We start from the raw sequence: 21,721 nt of genomic DNA, 5'->3' as shown, positions 1-21,721 counted from the left end.
CACAGTGCTTGGAAGTATTTGAGGTTGAATTTGTACTTAGATTTTCCTGACGCAAGGCCCAGTGCTCTATCCACCATGCTACCTAGCTGTGCCCAGAGAATCATAAAAAACTAGGGGAATCACAAAGCTTCACAGAGGAAATGAATTCACAGATGAACCTTGGATATTGATGAAAGGGACTGCCTTTTTAAGAAGTGAAAAAAGGTATTTTTGTATAAAGAATAAATAAATTAACTTGAGAAGAACGTAAGGTAATTGTTCTTTCATAGGTGAACAGTTTGACAGTTTAAATGAGTAGATAAAGGATTTTTGATCAATAAAACCACAAAATCATGTGGGGAAAAAAGTTTCATATGCAGTGTTGTTGCTCAAAAGGGTAGAAAAAGGAATTTTGTATAAATAGACTAGGTCTAATTTGTGATTTCATTGGCACAGGTAGTGAGAAACTCCCACTATCAATGCAGGTGGGCAGCTTCTCTGCAACTTAGAATCTTAGAGAGTTTCTAGAGCATTGAGAGATTGACTTGTTCACATTCAAACAACCACTTTGTGTCAAAGACAAGACTTGAACCTAGGATAGCTCTAAGGCCATCTCTCCACTACATAAAGAAAAAGGCTTAAATCACCTTTTAAATGATGTAAGGTGATACCCCTTTCATAGGTGAACAGTGCTATGGTTGACTGGAACAGCAAAATTAAAAACATAAAATTTAAATGTGGAGAAAGTTTTCAGAAACATGATGCTAGAAGACTGGTTTAAGTATTATGATTTTTCAACTCATTTGCATCTAACTTTTTAAGGTTTCAGAGATTGGTACTCACAAAGACTTGATTTTTATAACTTACAGAAAAGGTAGTTCATAAGTATTTTAACTCATATAAGAAAGATGAGTCAGTGAGTACCAGGAGACACTAACTTGAAGCGTTGAAAGGTGACAAAGAACCTGGCTTGAGTGTTCAAAAACAGTGGGGAGAGAATTAAGTGGGAAGAACGCAGATTCAGCATCTTCTGACAGAACTAATTGATACAACTGGAATCTGGATAGTCAATCAAATCACAAGAAGGCTTCTGTTGTTAGTTACTGGTTGGCTGGATAAGGTCTAAATGATCATTGAAAGATTGTTGCTTATTCTTTGTTTTCATAGAGAACCAGTGTCATCATACTGTGATGTCTTGACTTGCACTTGAACTGGATTTAAGTAAGACAGAGTTGCACAAAATTATCTGCCTCCCTCTCTCTTCCAAAGTCATCAAAGTCAAGTGGCAAGACAAAAGTCAAGATCATTAGGGACGACCAAGGATTCAGTAGATGATCTTGGCATCTTTGATGTCTGACTGAACTCTAAATGCTGCACAGTGTCTGCCTCAGCCTTCATGGATTTTGGAACAAATGGTCTTGATCTGTCCATTCCTCTGGGGTAAGTCTTCACATGCTTGGGATAGACATCTCCCTAATTCATTGACAGTTTGAGGTCCATTGGTTACTCTTAATTTGGTTTAACCCATCTGCCAAGATAGTTTACCAGGATGCAACCACTGCACATGCTACAGTTTCTTGGAGGGTGGTGGCAGGTCTACAGCAAAGGTGGATGATAAGTATGAAAAGGGCTCAGTGAGCCCTCACACCATAATTCTTAGTCCTCCTTGAACACCTCATACATCTCCATTGAAAGATAGCACCATCTGCAATGTGAGTGAAATGAAACCTTAAAGAGGTCCCTACTGCTATTTACTTTACTCTCTTGTGTAAGTGACATGATTGAACTCTGTATATGTGGAATTATTGTATCTAGCACTATATTCTTGAATAATTCAAATGTATTTTATATAAACACTAGTGTCTGGTATAACTTGGAAAAATTATAAATCTTTTGACTTTGAGAAATGAGCAAGGCTGGGATAATTTTCCTTCCCTTAAATCTGAGAGGACTTCTAAATCTATATCTATGATCACCTGAATAACAAGAAAATGGTGTGTTTATTGTAAGGAATATTCATTGTAAAACGTAGGGCTAATAAAGAGATATAGATGAAGGTACAGAAGAGGACAGGCAGTTGGGGGAAACCTGAGGAAAAGTGTACTCTGAAAATGCATTTTTTCTTTCCTCTTGCATCTGGGAGATGGAATTGAAAGACTGAAGGATTTTCTAGAAACTTACTGTAGACTGGTTTGAGAAGTTGATAGAATCAGGAGGAAAGGGAGAAAGAAGAGGTGATAAAAATGAGACACAAATGCACACCATCCAGGCCTTTTCCTCCTCACCTCTTCAAGTATCTAGGAGTCATTAGGTAATTGCTGGCCAATGGAGGACATACTCAGTATAAAAATAAGTTCCTCCCTCTCTCCTTCCTTCCTTCCTTCCTTCCTTCCTTCCTTCCTTCCTTCCTTCCTTCCTTCCTTCCTTCCTTCCTTCCTTCCTTCCTTCCTTCCCTCCTTCCTTCTTTCCTTTGTTTTACTTCCTTGCTTTTAATTAAATGTTATTTTATAATACTGTGGGCTTTGTGCTTCCAAAAGGGGAGCTGATCTCAATAGGGTGATGGGATACCATAACACATTGTCCAGGTTTCCTGGGTTAGGATTATGAGACAAGAGAATAAGAAAATCACTCAAAGTATACCTGGGTCTTTTTTTTTCTTCTTTTAAAAAAAAATAATTTATTTATTTTCAGTTTTCAACAAGTACTTTCATAAGTCTTAAATTTTCTCTCTCTCCCTTTCCCCTCCCTCCCTCTCCAAGATGGCATGCAATTGCATATGGGTTCTACACATACATTCTCATTAAACACATTTTCACATTAGTCATGTTGCATAGAAGAATTAAAATGAATAGAAGAAACCATGAGAAAAACCAAACTAAACCAAAACATAACACAAGAGAAAATAGTCTGCTTCATTCTGCAATCCAGTTCCTTAATTCTTTCTCTGGATGTGGAAGGCATTTTGCCTCAAAAATCCATTGGGAGTTTTTTTAGGTCCTGACATTGCTATGAAGGACTAAGTCTACCAGAAAAATTCCTTGTACACTGTGGTTGTTGCTGTGTGCAAAGTTCTCCTGGTTCTGCTCCTTTCACTTAGCCGCAGTTCATATAAGTCTTTCCAGGACTCTCTGAAGTCCTCCTGTTCATCATTTCTTACAGCACAATAGTGTACCATTACATTCACATACCACAACTTGTTCAGTCATTCCCCAATTGATGGGCATGCCCTCAATTTCCAGTTCTTGGCCACCACAAAGAGAGCTGATATAAATATTGTTGTACATGTGGGACCTTTCCTCATTTTTATAATCTCTTTGGGGTACAGTCCTAGAAGCAATATTGCTGGGTCAAAGGGGGTTTTTCTTGAAAAAATAATGAGATAGATTCTTATCAGCTACACACAAACTCCTCTATGACAATGTCTTTGAGTATCCCTATTTACCAACCTTTATTTTTTTGAAAGTAAACCTCTACTCTGCCTCTAGTTTCCTGATTTTCAACATGTTTCTTTCTTTTAATAGATTTTTATTGATATCCTTTATTTTAACATCACTTAGATTTCCCCTTTATTCCTCTGTTCCCTCCCAGAGTCATCCCTTATAAACATTTTTTTCTACAAAATAAAAAGAGTTGAAGAGAAAAAAAAATCCATAAAGCTGATTGATACATTGAAGATATCCGACATTACAAGCAATATTCTGTTACTGTGGACCCCCACTCTCCCCCTCTGCAAAGGAGTCTGAGTGGAGTGTCTCCTCATATTTATTTTTTTGAGGGGACAAGCTTACACTTTATAGTTTTGCCACATTCATTTTTGGTTGTTTTGTGATAGTTCTTCCCATTACCATAGTAGTAGTTGAGTATACCATTTTCCTGGTCTTGTTTACTTCACTTTGCATTAATTCCTCTAAGTCTTTCCATGGTTCTCTGTATTCATATTTGACATTTCCTACAACATAGTAATATAGCATAATGTTCATGTGCCACAGTTTGTATGACCATTCCTCAGTCAATAGGCATCTCCTTTTCCTAATCTCAAAAAACCTCCTGGACCTCTGACAGTCTGCCTTGTTCTCACTTTACCTTCTAACCACATTCTTATGCTTACTATAAAGATATGCAAGACTATAGCAAATGGTGTTTGGTGCCACTTCAGTTGCTACTATAACCACTGATAACATTACTGGGCTAATATGAGCAGCAGGTATGAATAAAATCCTCATATTGTGGAGTAGACATGAATCATATGACATCTTCAGGATGCAAAATAAAAATTTGCCAGAGTCCAAAAGTTGAATAAGCAGAAGATTTTTCTTAAAAAATTTAGCCTTATTTTATCCATAGTTTTGAAGCTCTTTTAACAAGTACATTTTGTGAATGTTTGTTTGCATAATTTCCTGTTTCATTTTTCTTGTATTTCATTATTATGAACTTGGTTTTCATGCTTCTTAATTTTTCTAGGGCTCAGATACTTTAAAGGAAACTGATTTGTTTTTCTAATTTGGTTTACATCATTATTATTTCATGTCTTCATCATTAACAAATATTTCCTATGCACCCACTGTAGGTTTAGCATTTCTTGACTGAACTAATAGTTACCAAGGGCATGATTCATGCTGAGTATGTCAGGTTTGGAGTCTTGATACTGCCCAAACCAGCAATTTTCTGCAAGCTTATTTAATTATTCTAGAAGGATTTTTTGCTATAAGCAAGCTTAGCTATGTCACTCTTCACTGACAATGGGATGTCAACCCTGCAATTGAGCTCAATGAGTTTAAAACTCCTATGTGCCCGTATTTTATTTAATATCATCCAGGGAGTACATCTATCATGCCCTTAGCTATTCTGACCTAATTAGCTGAGGTACACAAACATATCTTTAAATGAAAGCTTCTGAGGTGATGGAAAATTATTTCATTCCAGTAAAAACCGAGAAGATATTGTTATGTGTAACCCAAGGGCTGAGTGGTGAAGGGAGGGCCTTCTTTCTATCTTCTATATACCACTGAATTTTGTGTGGAGATATTTATGTCTGAGACTGCTAATACTAACATCTATAGGCAACAAAGACGTGGTAGGGTGTTTCCTAAGAAAGGAAGTTTGCTTTGTTTTGGATAGGTGACTATCAGTGAGCCTCAGTGACCTTTTTCTGAAATCTGCCTTTTCTACCAAAAAAAAAAAAATGAAAACAATATGAGGAAAATTCAAGCTCTCATTGTGTAAAGTGAGCTTTATGAAACAATTTTATATGTATTTGTGAACTGACTGACCAAGCTCAACTAAGGTGATATATATATATATAGATAGATATATATATTTATATCTATCTCTATCTATCTATCTATCTATCTATCTATCTATCTATCTATCTATCTATCTATCTATCTATCTATCTATCTATCTACACACACACACACATATATATAGTGCTGTATAATCCTTAAAGAGCTTGAAAAAATGTCAGTTCTTTTTCTTATTGAGTTCTGAATTGACTATATTCGCTATATAGTGGTGTATTATGTGCTGCAAGATAAGCCAGTGAATTGAACCATTTTGGATGAACTCACTGGCTTTGGTCTTAGTGCCAGAAGTCAGTTAGCTTGGGTCTGTTTAATGGCTATGGAGATCAGGGAGCCATCTTGTTGAAATGTGGGAAATCAAATGAACCCATCACTGCTCTTGAAGAAACAATTCAAAACTCATGCCTTACTTATACTGAGTTGGTATTATCATGTTCTTATGCGAAGGACAATACGTACTATGCAGGGCCACCCCTAGGGAGAATGCAAACTGGGGCAATTGCCTGGAGCCCTGTGCTTCTGGCATCTGGACAATCTCTTGGACAGAGACCAAAAAAAAGGTGCTTAAGACCTGAATCTCATATGTATTTAATCAGGTTATAATCCTTTCCTCACCAAGACAAAGGATCAACTGATTCTCCTACATTCTATATATTTTCCTCCAGTTTGCCCTTTTGTGAATTCTTTTCCCTTTCAAAAACTCCCTTTCTGTTCTTTTAAATTGGAGTGATTCTTCTGGAATCTATGAACTCATCAAAAAAAAATTTTGGACACTGTTTCTTGGCATAATTCCTTTACTTTGTAATCCTGTATACTTTATTTCATGCATGTAAAAACATTATTCTGAAAAGGATTCCATAGGCTTCATCAGATTACCAAAGGCATTAATGACACAAAAGGCTGCATTTTAAAATTAATTTTATATCTTAAATGGAAATGGATGGGGAAAAAGATATGAGAACAATACAGTTTGCTCTGCACTTTGCTCCTGAGTAGAAAATGTTCATAGAAAAGAGGTTGCTGTATCTAAGAGGGCTGATGTCAGGAGTTTGTTGGTAAATATTTAACAATCAGCTCTCGAAGGGGAAAAAATGTAGCCAGATACACTTTTAAACTTAATTGAATTATTAAAAATCTCCCTATCACTGTCTTAAGACAAGACAATCAGCAAAATAATAGTTCAAGTCCTAATCTGTAGAGTTTGTCAATTCCCAGCGGGGTAAATGCTCATACTGAACATTTAACAATGTCTCTCTATCTGAGCTGGCTTCAGCATTTGTCCTTTAATTTGAGCCTGAGTTTCTGTGTATCTGCTACTTTCAAAATGCTTCTATATTTTGAAATAATAATAATAATAATGAAAAATAATTAGCATTTATATATCACTTTAAGTGATATAGTAAAATCCCTACATATCTCTTGTAAAACATTTTACATTTGATCCTCACAACAACCCTGTGAATTACATCCTATTTTTACCCTAGTTTTACAGATGAGAAAATAAGCAAAGTTAAGTGATCTGTTGTGGGTCAGAAAGCTACTAAGTGTCTGAGACAGGATTAGAATTCTGGTCTTCTTGATACGAAGCCCATCGCTCTATCCACTGTCCCACTTACTTGCCTAATCTGAATAATCTGTGATTTGCTTCAGTTCAACAAGTATTTATTATGTACCTACTATGAACAAAGCTCAGTATTAGGTGATAGGATACAAAGATCAACATTGTCACCACTGTTTCTGTCCTCCCAAGGAGATAAGGGTTCATAACTGTAATACTAGTGAGAATATAATTTAGAACCTAGAACAGAATCCAATAAAGTGCCCTGAGAGACACAGGAGGGAGGGATCATTTCTAGCTGTAGTAAATCAGGAAAAAACTTCATGGAAGCAGTGGCACCGGAGCTGAGCCTTGAAGGAAAAGAAGGGGAGTCCATAAAAGATACTGTAGTACAATGGAAAATGCATTGACTTTGGAATCAAAGGAGATGGCCTGGGTTCAAATCCTATTTTGGTATTCAGATATTTACTCATGACAGTTAATATTTATGTAGCACTTTAGGATTTGCAAAGTGTTTTACGTATGATCTTATTTGATTCTCAAAATAATCCTATAGATTATTTTATCATTACATTGTTATTAGAGACAGATACTATTAGGATAGGGGTTGGGACTGTGATTTCACAGGGCTTTATCTTTCATTTTCAAAGAGGATCAGTGACATCACAAAGTGATCTCTTGACTTGCCTGTGAATTGAATTTGAGTGAGGTAGAGTTGCATAAAGTTGATAGCTTCACCCTATCTTCCAGAGTCATCCAAGTCCAGTGGCAAGACAAAAATCAGAATCACTAGCAATGACCTGGAATGCAGTAGATGATCTTGGCATCTTTGATGTCTGACCAAGCTCTAAGCTTTCTGCAGTGTTTGCTTTAGCCACCTTCTTGGCTGTTGGAACAAATTATTCTCATCTGTCCATTCCTCTGGGGGAAGTCTTCGCGTTTGGAGTAGACATTCTTCTAACTCACCAATGGGTTTGAGATCCATCAGTTACCATCAACCTAGTTTAGCTCATCTGCTGGACATGGAACCACAAATGAGAATAGAGTGGCAGCAGGTAGACACCAAAGGTGGATGAGCAGCCCTGAAAAGGGCTCTCATCAGCCCTCACAGCAGAGCTACTAGTCCTCCCTGAACACCCCATACACCTTATTTTACAGGTATAGGGAGCTCCCAGATGGAGAAAATCCCTCTATCAGTGCAGATTGGCACCTTCTCTTCAATAAACTGCTTTGAGGATTTCCTAGATTTCTAGAACTCCAAGAGGTTAAACTACTTGCCCAGGGTTATGTAGATAGTAGGTGTTAGAAGCAGGACTTCCTTCAGGTCATCCTGACTCAAAATCCACCACTTTATCTGCTCTCCTGCATACTACTTAGATGACGTTGGGCAAGTCATTTAATCTTTATGGATCTCATTTTTCTTATCTTTAAAACGATGAGGTTGAATGAGGTGGCTTCTCAGGTTCCTTATAGTTCTTAATCTATTACCCGATCTGGACATTCACTGGAAGTTGGGAGTCAGATTAAAACAGGTCAAGGTGAAGGAAACTGAACAATCTAGGTGTCATCTCCTCCAAACACTTCCTCTCTAGGTGCCTACTTCTCTTGTGACCCTTGCTAAGTGCCTTTGTTTTTCTTGGAAGGAATTTAGAATTACATCAGACTTTCTCTGAGGTGATATGAGGCTTTAGTTGCCTGTCAGGTAGTTTGTTTTTTTTTTCTTTTTCAAGACAGTTATAATTTTGTCTGTATCTATGTGAAACTGAACAAACAGTTTGGAGAGAATTGAAATCATCGCTGTCTTGTTTATACAGCATGGCCCATTAAAGAGATTCAGTAATCAGACAATCATTCACTGAGTACTTGCTGTTTGCAGAGAACTGAAGAAAAATTCTTCACTGATGTACCTACTGCACACTAACTTTACAGTGAGGCATGTACCACCCAGATATGGGCATGTATTTTGGACCCTTTCATGCACTTTGGTGGGAAGAGAATGCTGGATTTCTATAGGGCACAGCTGCTACTTTCACAATTAATTTTAGCTGCTTTTGGATTTTTAAAATCTATTCCCAAGTTTTGCTCTGTCCTTGTGCTCCTAGCATTTTATGCTCTATCTCTTGCTTTCTTTCTTTGTCTCTTTTAATCTCTTTCTTTTTCTGTTTGTTTCTTTCTGTATATAGGTTAGATATGTAAATATTTACAATTTTTATGTCCCCAAAACATTAAGTCTCAAATTCACAAAATTTGCCATCCTGGTTCAGAGCCTTTGTCTGACTAACTCAACATTCTGTCTCTTACAGTAGCATTGACATTGAGGGGTTCCTGGTGGTGGAGCACAGTTGTCCATGATATCAGTCATGGTAGGTTAGCTCTCCAAAACCTTCTTAAATTTCCTCTTTTTAATATGTTATTTAGCTAGTAAGCCACATATTTATACTTTTGAACCTCAACATATGCAGAACCCCACTTTCATATCTGAGTTTATAGAACCTTTGAGTTTATCATTGATTCAAAACCACAGCTCATTAACTCCCATTTCCATTCTGGGGAATGACAGACTATGTACCTGACTCCTTTCATGTGATAGCCCAGCACTGAAAGAACTTGATGCTTTGTCATGACATACAAAACTCTGAGTAGTCCCTTATCCCTGTGACAATGGCAAGGGGACATGGCACTGCATCAATTAAAAGAAGAGACAGCTTCTAACGGACTCCTTTTTCTTTGACCCTCTAGGTAGAATCATGCAATTCTAAGACTTCTAGTGAGGGTGGGGGATGAGCTGACTCTTTCACACTCTGGCTTTATGGCAACCACTTTTATGTGCTAGCTAGGGTAGGAAGATAAAGTTAATCTTGTACCTGTGTCTTCCCCTCTCCCCCATCTCACCCAGGCTGTGTTTACCTCTTCGTGTTTGCTGCTTAGGTGACAGAGAATTAACTCTGAAGTAGATCTGTCCAGGTTTGGAGGCAACCTTATAAGTTCAAGAAGTCTAGAGATCCTTTGAGCAGATGGGTGGAAAGTGGAGTTTTTCTACAGAAGAAGATAACCACTCACAGGAGGAAGAAATCAAGACTCTGACCTGGCTTTCCAGAAGATATGAACTTTGTGTAAGATAACATAGTTTTGCAAAGTATTTTGCATTCTGATGAAATTTACACATAAGCCTTTTTAGTAAATTTTAACAGTAATTATGAGCTGTTTTAAGCTTCAAGTCATTCTGTCAATAGGCACACTGAATTTTTAATTTTTATCATTTTTGTGTGTGTAGGATTAAAATACAGGTCCCATACCTGACTCATATTGTATACTGAGTGATTTTTCTATCTCTCTCCTGCGCGGGTCCCTCTCCCCGCTCCCTCCATGTTAGGAAAACTTAGATATGAGCCAAAAATCTTGTTTGTACATAGTTGTTTTGTGTTATCTCCCCCACAGACTATGAGTTCCTTAAGGGCAGGGAAAGCTTTTGCCTTTTTTTGTGGTCCTAGTGTATGGTACATCATGTTTGGTGCATAGTAGGCACTTAATAAGTACTTGTTAACTTGACTTAACATTTTTTTTTTTAACAAACTTCTCCATTTATAAAAGCTCCTCCATTCAGTTGATTACTTGCTTCCTTCTCTTTTTTTCTTCAGTTCTATTATGCTTTAGGATATACGAAGTAGATTATCAGCCAAATCTCAAACTTTATTAGAGCAATAATAATTAAAATGATTTGGTATTGATTAAAAAATAGAGAGGTTGAGAGGTGGAACAGATTAGGTATAAAATATAGAGAAACAACCAAATACAGTACCATGGTGTCTGATAAACTAATGACCACAGTGAGGGAAGCTTGGCAGAAACAGGTTTAGATCAGGACCTTACAATACATACATACATATATACATAGACAGATTATCTATCTATCTATCTATCTATCTATCTATCTATCTATCTATCTATCTATCTATCTATCTATCTCTCTATCTGTCTATGTATCTATGTATCTATGTATCTATCTATGTATCTATGTATCTATCTATGTATCTATCTATGTGTCTATCTATCTGTCTGTCTATCTATCTATCTATCTATCTATCTATCTATCTATCTATCTATCTATTAACTTCAAATGAATATTTGGCCTAGATCTAAAGGACTATATATAATAATCAAGTTAGAGGAACATTACCTTTCAGATTTATGGATAGGGGAAGAGTTACTGACATTACTGACCAAAAAAGAGACAGAGATTCACACAACATAAAATGGACAATTTTGTAAATATAGCTAACATTCATGATCTGGGACCATGCTTTCAGGGCCAGGCTTGCTACATCTTCTTCTTAGGTTTCTCTGGTACCCTGAGTGGTTTATAGGGGTATTTTATCTGTACTATGATGTTCTCTCTATTTTTAGAGGGCTAACTAGCACTTTCATTTAACTATATAATGCAGGGTAGCTTTAACAAAGGGATATATACTTCACAAATATAGAAATTACAAATGTATAGATATTTTCCCCAGCATCTCAGGGCATAATCACTCTTATACAACAGGCATCTAAGGGGAGAGATTAGTCTTCTGACTTTGCTCAGTTCCTATATAATATTGGTTCCATCAAGTTCCCATTCTACAATACTGACATTACTGCCGGTTAAATACTTCACCTTGACTAGGGTCTCAAAGGTCACTCCTGAAGATCATTCTAGACTCCTTGGAGGATCAATGCTACATTGGCTGTAAACCATGGTCTGGGTTCCAATTTCTGGATTCTCAAAACTTATTCTCTTGGCCTCTCTCTTGAAGATTCCACTTCTAACATCTAGATTGGAAAAGAAATGAAGTCAGGTCTTTTGTTTACTCTTTTGAAAATTCTTGCCCCTCTCTTTCTCAAAAACACTTATAGGAAATTTTATTCTAAGATATACCAACTGCCTTTTATTATATCCCCTGAATACTCTGGTGGAAACATCTTTGTAACCAATCACCTCCTGTTCCAGCTGGAAGCGTCCTATGGGAATTTCCCATGTACAGTGCAAGGACCTGACTGTGTCCACCCCTATTTTTATTTTTAGCAGCACTCCATTCTTCCTTCTACATTGACAACAGCTAGAAGTACGATCTTGTACTTATAAAAAATATCTTACATTCTTAAATCACATTCTATATTGTAGTATGGTTGTGGTTTGTGTACATGATTTTCCCTAATATATTGTAAATTCCATAAGAGCAGAGATTCTGTCTTGTTCAGTTTTGTGCAATGACTGACCTGGTTTTCTGCTTCCCTCACCCCAACTTATATCTTTAGTTTTCATAGTTGGGATCACTTCAACTCCCGTCTGAAGCTTGTTTCTGTCTATGTCACAAGACTGCTTAATACGGTCTTATACACAGTAGGCCTTCAATGAAGATTCAGTGGAATTGTAGAACAATTGATGTTCATAAGACAAGGAGTGATTGGCTCTCTACAGGGGCTGACTTTGGAATTTTCTGTGACAGATATTAGTCAAAATAGCCACCCAAGAATGCAACTTTCCCCCTCTCTTAAACATACAATTTCAAACACAAAGCCATATCTTCATTGTACTATGCTTTCTTAAGTAGGGAAGATCATCTCAGATATCTTGTTGACTATTAAATATTTACTCCGTTTCCTTATCCCAATACTTTTTAAGTTTTCTTATTTAACATACTCCTTGAACTTTATTCAGTTCTCATATTGCTTGTCCCAAGTGTTCCATTTGGTTTCTTTCTGCTCTGCTTAAACTCTTTGCCTAGCTATCTCCTAGGATACTTAAATTAGTATCAACCATACATTTCACTAAAGAAATCCCCCTTTCAGTTGGTGCTCATGAGAAATTACATTCTTGTCCAAAACAATTTCATTCAAGATCCCGAAATAACCATCAGTAAGTACTGAAGCTATGAGAAAAGGAAGTAAGCTGTGTTCTGGTCCCTACAACAAACAAACAAGTCTGGAGTTCCACCTATATACCAAGAGACAAATGGTTTTTGTCAGGGGACCCAGACTACAGACTTGTCTTTGTTTGCAAGTAGCCAAGAGACAAAAAATTCTCCTTAGGAAGGCTCTAAGCACAACCAAGCCTGTGTTCCCACAGTTACCAAAAGAGACAAAAGGTTTCCATCAAGCAGCCCCCAAATAAAGCTGAGTAATCACAAACAAAAGGTTCTACTCAGGCACTTATAGAAGTAAAAACTCTTAAGCTGTAGCAATAACTCAAGGAAGAGAAGATTAAGTATTCTTTTTGCTAAGATGACTTTTGCAGCATGAGAATGTCCAGAGGACAACCAAGTTAGTAAAAGAATTGGAGTTGGTGCTACGTGAGGAATGGCCAAAGGACTTAGGGATGGTTAGTCTCGAGAAGACTAAAAACAGATATGAGAGCTGCCCATGTGTTTGAAGGGCTTTCATGTGGAAGTGGGATTAGATTTATTCTTGGGTCAAAGAGGCAGCTTGGTTTCTGAGAATGAATGCTGGCTTTGTAGTCAGAGGCTCTGGGTTAAAATCTTCCCTCTGGTGCTTGTTACTTTGGTGACTTTCCCAGCTGGGAGGGACTTCAGAAGCCAAAGAGTCTTCTTTTATAGACAAGGAAACTGAAGCCAAGGGAGGCTGAGGCATTTAGTCCTTTCTGAAAACGCTCAGAGTCGACAAGAAAACTCAGGATAAGTTAGGGTAATAAAGAGGATTATACACCATATAGGTAAGGAAATTGAACCCCAGGAGTAATGGGTGTTTAAGAACAGGGTCAATTTGAGTCAATCAAATCACTCCTTCTCACTTAAATTAACACTATGCCCTGATACCTTTATTAGATGAGAACTCATTTCAATTAACTCAAGCAACCAGAGGTGTATGAAATAGGTGAACTAGGCATTTCCAATAGGTTTAGTAGGATGTCCAGATTGCTTGAGGAAACTTGAGTTTGTACTGTAGGCTTTGTATAAAATAGCAGATCAGTTCCAAATTCAAGGATATGAAGGAGTGATAAGCCAGGAAAGAGCAGTTAAACCCCTGAGAAGGAATTATGTGGGTAGGAAAAGAGACTTGTTTTCAGCCCTGGTCCTCTTCTCTTCCTCCCCTGGGGAAGATCTTGTGAGTTTTGAAGGGTCCAGAGAGTTTTTGGACTTCATGCTGACAGCCTAGCAACATCCATGGAAAAGCTAATGACAGTATCTATAGTGGAAATGGAGGACAGACTAGATGTGATGAAGGACGGTAGATTCAAGGCACTACAGGGTATCTAGCAGAAGAGCTGCACTATATCTAAGGGAAACATCTTGAGGAATATTGGGGGGATATTTTGTACCAACTATACCCCTATAGTAAATGCCCATTTCTAAGCTAATGGAGTCTAGCTAGCTAATTGGTACAAACTGATAAGCATGAGAGAAAGCACACAGGTGGGTGCGATTAACTACAGCATTACAAGGTCACCTTGTGGACCCTCGAGGCTCCTTCTAGAATTCCAAGATGGTGACATAGGTGCTGTGGGAACCCTGCTTCCAGAATTAGTGGGCACTGGGAGAGGAGCTTTCTAATAAGTAGTTATCCTCAGATGGGACAGCTCTCCTTGAATGGTTGGAGTCTTTTCTCATTGAAAGTCTTCAAGCAGAGTCTCAGTAATTGGGTATATAGTAGTGGTGATATTTTTTAGGTATGGGCTGGGAGTAGAGGGCCACAGAAGTCTTTTCCAACTCTAAAATTCTATGGCTCTATAAAAATAGAATTTACTCAAATGGCTTATATTTTAAAGCTATTATAAAACAGTTGATATTATAACTGTTAGCAATATAGTGCATGAGAAAATATATTTCTGTATTATTTTTAGGAAAGTTGGTAAACAAGTCTTAAAAAACTTTGGACTCTGTTATGGACTCAAATAATGTTTCCAGACTCTTCTTTATAGATTATTTAGAATAATTAAAATAAATCACTACCTAGCAGGAATGAGAGCACTACATTTCACCATATAATCATTGCAGATTTTATGATGAAATTTTTTGCCAAAAAGGTGGGGTGTGAGCATTATGGATTTAAAAATGTGCTAGTATAACTTGAAAATCATTTATTACTAAGCCATCTTTGGTGCAAGATTAAGATATATGGAATATTTGTAAATATACACTGTGTGTACTCTGAGAATTATGGGCTTGGGGCTCACAATGTGCGTATCATGTGTCACTGATAAATATGTTTCTGCCCTGTTTACCTTTTGAGCGGTATGACAAACAGAATTATACCATGTGATGATTATGGGGTGGCAATGATTATGTGGTGAAATATGGAATGCTAGATAGTCTAAGATCTCGTTACTCAGCAAGTAAACAAATCTGATTGAACTCCAGTACTGTGCTTTGTATCTCCCCAGCAACATGTTTCTAAACTGTAGTATTTTCATGAGTTCAAATTTGGTGTCAGACACTTAGTAGCTGTGTAACCCTGGGCAAGTCACTTACCCCTGTTTGCCTTGGTTTCCTCATCTATAAAATGAGCTGGAGAAGGAGAGGCAAACCACTCCAATATCTTTGCCAAGAAAACCCCAACTGGGGTCACAAAGAATTGGACAAGACTGAAATGACTGAACAACAAAAACAAACAGCAGTATTTCTAGGTTTACAAAACCAACTTTCCTGGTTCATTCAGTACCTTCAGCTTTGTCAGTGCCCTCAGTCCAGCAGTTCTGTACACTTACATTTCTTTCTTCCTCTACACAGAACAGGACATTTTTTCCCAATAAAAATAATGTTAATTATCCATGTGTATCCTCAAAAGTCTATTTAACCAGAAGGTAACCAAACTACTGTATATTAGCAATGCAATTGTAGTAGAAAACAAGATTGTTGGAAATGGCACAACAACTACTTTGGGGGCTAAATAAGTATTTGTGGACAAGTTATGGACTAGAATAAAAAGTTCTCGGTGGCATTTACATGAGGCACTGACATAAAGGAGGGATTTTAACTGGCAGAGATATTGGTGGGGGTGGGGTGGAGGTGGAGTTCATTCCATGCAAGAGGGATCATGAAAATGCAAGAAGGCAGGAAAGTATACGATGAGACTGGGGCATAGTACAGTGGATTCAGATGACTCTGGAGAAGTGAGGCTGGTGACCTGCACAGCCCTCTGTCACTGAAAACAAAGTCAAGTGCAAGTCATGTTATTGTTTCTCTGATGGTATGGTCTTCTTCAGCAATGAAGGGTAAATACAAGATTATGTAAAGGGGGGGGTGATGTATCATTGGACATACAATTCAATTCAATGTTTTAATAAGCATTTATTAAATGCCTGCTACTGATAGATACTGTACTATGTACTAGGGACAAAAATAAAATAGTTTTTGGCCTCAAGGATCTTTTGTTTGTTTTTTTTTTTTTTGAGGCATGATAGTATGCACATGGATGATTAAATATGAAATGTATCTAAAGTTATTTCCTGGGGGAGGACCCTAATGCTTAGGAGGTGGACAAGATCAGCATTGGATTCCTGTATGAGATGGTACTTAAGTTGAGCCTTGACCGATGCTGGAAATTTGGGAGGTAGAGGTGAGAAGGGAGTGTAGAAGAAGGAAAGGGAAGGGAATAAACATTTATAAAGCCCCTACTTACTATATTCCAGGCACTGTACTAAGTGCTAAACAGACATGCTTTCATTTTATCCTCACAACAACCCTGAGAGGTAGAAACTCCATTTTACAGGTGAGGAAACTGAGGCTGAGGGAGGTTAAATGACTTGCCTAGGGTCACACAATTATTAGGTGCCTGAGGCCATACTTGAACTCAGATCTTTCTGACTCCAGTTTCATCTCTATATCCACCTACCTGCTTCAATTCAGGTATAGGACTACAGGCCCAGTGCTCTAACTACAGGCAGCAAAGGAGTATAGTGGATAGAAATGTGAACTATTAATAGTCATTTTAAAAAAATACTTCAAATCGCTAATAGAGAAATGCAAATTTAAGCAACTATGAGGCTTTATTTATGCCCAATAAATTGGGAAAGGTAACAAAAAAGGTAAATGACAAATGTATGAATGACTGGAAAACAGGTACACTAATGTACTACTGGTGGAACTGTGAATTGTTTCAGTTATTCCACAAAGCAATTTGGACTATACCCAAGAATTTACTAAATGGCACATGCACTTTGACCCCATTTAATAGCAATATCATTCTTTGGCCTATATCTTAAATAGGTTAAAAAAAGGAAAAATATGTTTATGTTAAAAAATATTTAGAGCAACACTTTTTGTAGTGGCAAAGAACTGCAAGCTAAGGGGGTCGCCATCAATAGAGAAATGGCTGAATAAATCATGGTACATGAATATAATGAGAAACTATCGTATTTCAAGGAAAAATGAAAGGACTGTTTCATAGAAACCTGGCAAAATTTGAATGAACCGTTGCAGAATGAAGTGAGAAGAATAAGTGAACAAACAGTTATTAAGAGCCTACTATGTACTAGGCACTGTAGTAAGTGTAATTGATCAATGTAATTAACAACCATGGTTCCAGAGTTCTGATGATAAAGCATATTACCAGTCTTGGGACCCAGAGATGATACATTCAGGATGTAGAATGAAATATACATTTGTAGGATCCCAAATGTGGGAATTTGTTTTGCTTGACTACATGTATTTGTTATGAGTCCCTTTTTCTTTTTTTGAGGGAAAAAATATTTATTAATTAAAAAAAAAAACAAGAGAATTGCATGTTTATATTCCTTGACCAATTTATCCATTGGGGAATGGCTGGCATCCTTATACATTTGATTCAATTCCTTATATATCTTTCATATTAGACTCATATCAGAGAAGCTTCCTGCAAGTATTTTTTTCATAGTCACTTCTCTCAGTACTCCACAACTGTCTTTCCAAATATAATTGGGTTTTGACATAAACCTGGACCACTTAAGACAGAATTACCTATGTGGAAGATGCAAGGAGAATGGAAAACTGGAGCATGCATGAACAGGTTACATCAGCTTCCTGATGGAGGTGAGAAGTAGCTTTTTCCCATTTGTTTTACAGCTGAGAAAATGTTGCATGTTTAAAACGGCCTACGCAGTACCTGCAAAAGAGGGTATTGTTATATCTGTCTATCTGGTGAAACTATGAAGTAAGAGGAGGGGCCTGAGTTCTGTCGTCTTCTTCCACTCCATTTGGCCATGTGGGCAAAGAACAGTACCATTCTTTTCTATTCTAGAAGTGGGGAGTGGAATCTTTTATGTGGCCTGGAAATGCAAGCCATGAGAATCTGGGAACTGAGGAATCCAAGTGAAATGTTGCAGCCAGCCTAACAGCAATGTCCTGAGAGAGATAGTATGGGTCCTGAGATTCTAGCCTGGCAGAAGTCTTTGATATTGGCTTTGAACATGATCTTCGTGAGATCAGTGCTATGTAAAAACATAGCTCTACCCCTGAGAGCTAAACATGGGCCTAATCTATCTCCAACCCCTAACCCCTCACCAAAGGGGAAGAGGTAGGTGGTTATGCCCCTGAAGTACTGGGGGAGATGTTTATTGTTTATTCTCGTTACATCTTTGAAATGAATATCCTTATTGTAAAAGCAAATTCAGTGGGAATTGGTTACAGGGAACCAAAGTACTAATCGCTTGGTCCCTAAAATGGAAAGGACAATCTATGGACTTTTCAAAACCATAAGGGCACTGGGAAATCCTGTGGTGGGTAAAGCATACTTGGTCTTGCCCTGACGGAGTAGAATAACACAAACCTTGTTACACAAAGATAAAGCTTGTAAATGAGAATAAGTGTAATTAACAACAGTGATTTATAAGTGAAGCAGTCTGCTTCTACTACTCCTTTCTCTCTCTTCCTCACCCAGACCCATCACTAGCTCTTATCCTTTTTTCTTCTTCTATTACTCCCTTTATGATCCATTCCTTAAAGTAAAAGGTTGTTTTGGTTGCAACTATTACCTCCCAGCATTGTCCCCAGTCTTAACATCCCCTCTCCCTGTTTCCTTTTGTTTTTCTATAGTGTTTCCATTCTTTGTTTATGCATCAGCATGTATGCTCAGCCCTCTTTTGTTTGGTTGAGCTTTATCTGATACCTGCTCCCGCTACTATATCCTCCATATTTATATTTTCTTCTCATGAAGCCCTATTATGATAAAGAGTTAAGTCCTCCTCCCTTATTCTTTCTTTCTTTCTGAACTAACACTCCTTCTACTATCACTTTTCTCTCTTAAAATTTTCAGCACCACCAATCAACCTAAAGATCAGAGGGAGATTTCTAAATTTTCTCAGTTCATACCACTTACTGTCTTAGTAATGTTTTCACAGTGTTCCTAGGCCAAAAGAAATACCTAACATTTATGTTTATTAAGTAGTTAGGTAAAAATTTAAAATGTCTTTTAAAAAATTAATTTATTTTAAACATTAATTAAAAAAAATAGTTTCAAATTCTCTCCCTTCCATTAGCCCCTTCCTCCACTGAGGAGGAAAGCAATATGATACCCCTAAAATTTAAATTTCCTAAGGCACCCTTTGAGTACCCTATGGTTCTTTGGGGCACAGCTCTGTCCAGTTAGGGAACCATGATCCTAGATCCTTGGTTTGTCTTATTTAACTATTAGAAACTTTTAAATCATAACACATAGACGGCTACTACTTGTTTTCTTGGTGAACTTGATTGTGGAAATTATAGTCATTGAACATTGGGAAATTATTCCATAGTATTGACTTCAGTAATATGATCATAAATACATTACAATTTGGACCTAAGAAAAATCAAGGGACTGGACTACAATTTTGGTTCCACTCTTGCTTGGAGATGTTGTTTCATTGCAGTCCTCTACCAGTCCCTGCATGAGGAAGGAGGGACCTTCATTCATGTCACTGTGCTCCCTCCACCTACCTGAATATGTTATTTATCATACACTTCCCTTCATCCTGTTTTCAGCTTTCTAGTTAAACACTAGAGAGGTCTCCACCCATAGAACAAAACCCCTACGGAAGTCATAACCTATATGAATTTATTTCTTGATGTTTAGCAAATATCCATCCAGCCATACTCTGCCCAACTCCATGATTCTGAACCCTTGGCTGCCATTGTTCAGATCCCACTCTCTTGCCCCTCCCCCCCATTGACTATTCCCTTATTCCAATATCTACCAACCCAAATTCTGTAATGTTACTCTCAAAAATTACCCACTTTTTCCACTGTGCTCTCTGGAATGCCTGGTCTATAGGTAAAAAAAAAAAACAACTAGCTTTCCTCTGACTCTACATTTCTTGCTCTGCTATCCTACATGCACAGAGACCTGGCTCCCTCATGATGACAAACTTTCCTGACCATCCTGTCTAATATTTTCACTCTCACTTTCACTCATATCCCTTTTTCTCTCCATTCCCTCTTCCAGGTTCTCCCTCTACCAACACAATTCAGGAAACTTTGAGGTTTATTCAATCCAGATTTATGACCCAGCCAACATTTGGTGGCTGCTATCTACCGACCCTCCAGAATAGTCTCTTTCCTTCCTTGGTAAATCCAGTGCCAGTGTCATAGTTTTTCTCTGCTCTGCAGTTCTTGCCCTCATACCAGGGGACTTCGATATGAATATTGATAATCCCTCAAATACCTTAACCTCACGATTTCTCAATTTACTCATTTCCTATGACCTACTTCTCCACTTCCACCTCAGATAGACACAGAAATGGTCATATCCTGGATCTTGCCATAACTCACAAATTCATCACTTTCATGTTCATGAACTCCAGAATTACTTTATCTGATCATAATTTGTTGTTATTCTACCTTTCCTTCTTTCTTGCAACCGTAAACCTTGTTCTTCATCTTTATTGTGATATTCAATCCATTAATCCTTCAGTTCTTATGCAGACCATTATCCCAACTTTGGCTACATACACTCTTTTCCTTTCCCCATTCCTCTCATCATCTCTTGGTGGACCAATTAAAATCTACACTACTCTTTTCTCCCAAGTCCTTTGCCCTGTATCTTATCACCTACTTTAACCAGCCAAGCATCAGCCTTTGATTGCTCCCACTATCCACTGCCTTTGTTTCTTCGTATGAATTGCTGAATGAAGCTGGAGGAAATCATGAAACTACGTGTAGGGTCTAGAATTTCCCTGGTTGGGGAACCCTGTCCCTCCCCCATAACCGTGGGGTAGGTATTCTTTTGATATCAGAGGAAGAAGTCAAGTATCTCAGACTGATTACAGATAGTAGTTTATTCAATCATTATGAATACAAAACAGGGACATTCTGGGGTGGCTGCTAGACATTGAGTGAATCAAGGTTAAGAACCCCCAAATCTTCATGGCAATTATGGAAAACAGTCAAAGACAGGAGGTGCTAGAGATACATCACTACTGATTAGTTTGTATTTTTGGTTTTCTGCTTAGTAATGAGCTTGGGAGTTAGGCCAATATTATGTCCAAACATAATTTTTTGAATGGATTGTACACCAGTCCCATATGGGTCACAATATTCTTGCTTTGGCTTTCATAGGTTATAGTATCTTAAATTTTAATTCAGTGTCTAAAATATAATTTTGTATCTAAGTTACGGTGTTTTGGCTTCCACGATGACAAAGTGTAGCATGAATTTACGTTACAAAATCTCAGTTAGCCTCTCACTGAGGCAAGGTAATCCTTTTTACACCTTTCTAAACAATTTACTATTAACATGACAACTTTTCTAAACCTTTTCAACTTTTGGCAAACTTTCCATTGTTCCTCTTCCCTAGCCTTTCTACTGAGAACCTTGCCTCACATTTCACAGAAAAAACTGAGGCTATTTGAGTTCCCTCCTACCGCCCCCTCCTTCTTGTCTCTTAAGTCTTTCCCCATTATTTCTTTCTTCATCCCTGTCTTCCATGTAAAGATGGCCCT

The sequence above is a fragment of the Notamacropus eugenii genome, chromosome 4 (assembly GCF_028372415.1).
Source record: "Notamacropus eugenii isolate mMacEug1 chromosome 4, mMacEug1.pri_v2, whole genome shotgun sequence".
Classification (NCBI taxonomy): domain Eukaryota; kingdom Metazoa; phylum Chordata; class Mammalia; order Diprotodontia; family Macropodidae; genus Notamacropus; species Notamacropus eugenii.
The sequence above is the reverse complement of the archived record's forward strand: the minus strand, read 5'-3'. Positions refer to the sequence as shown.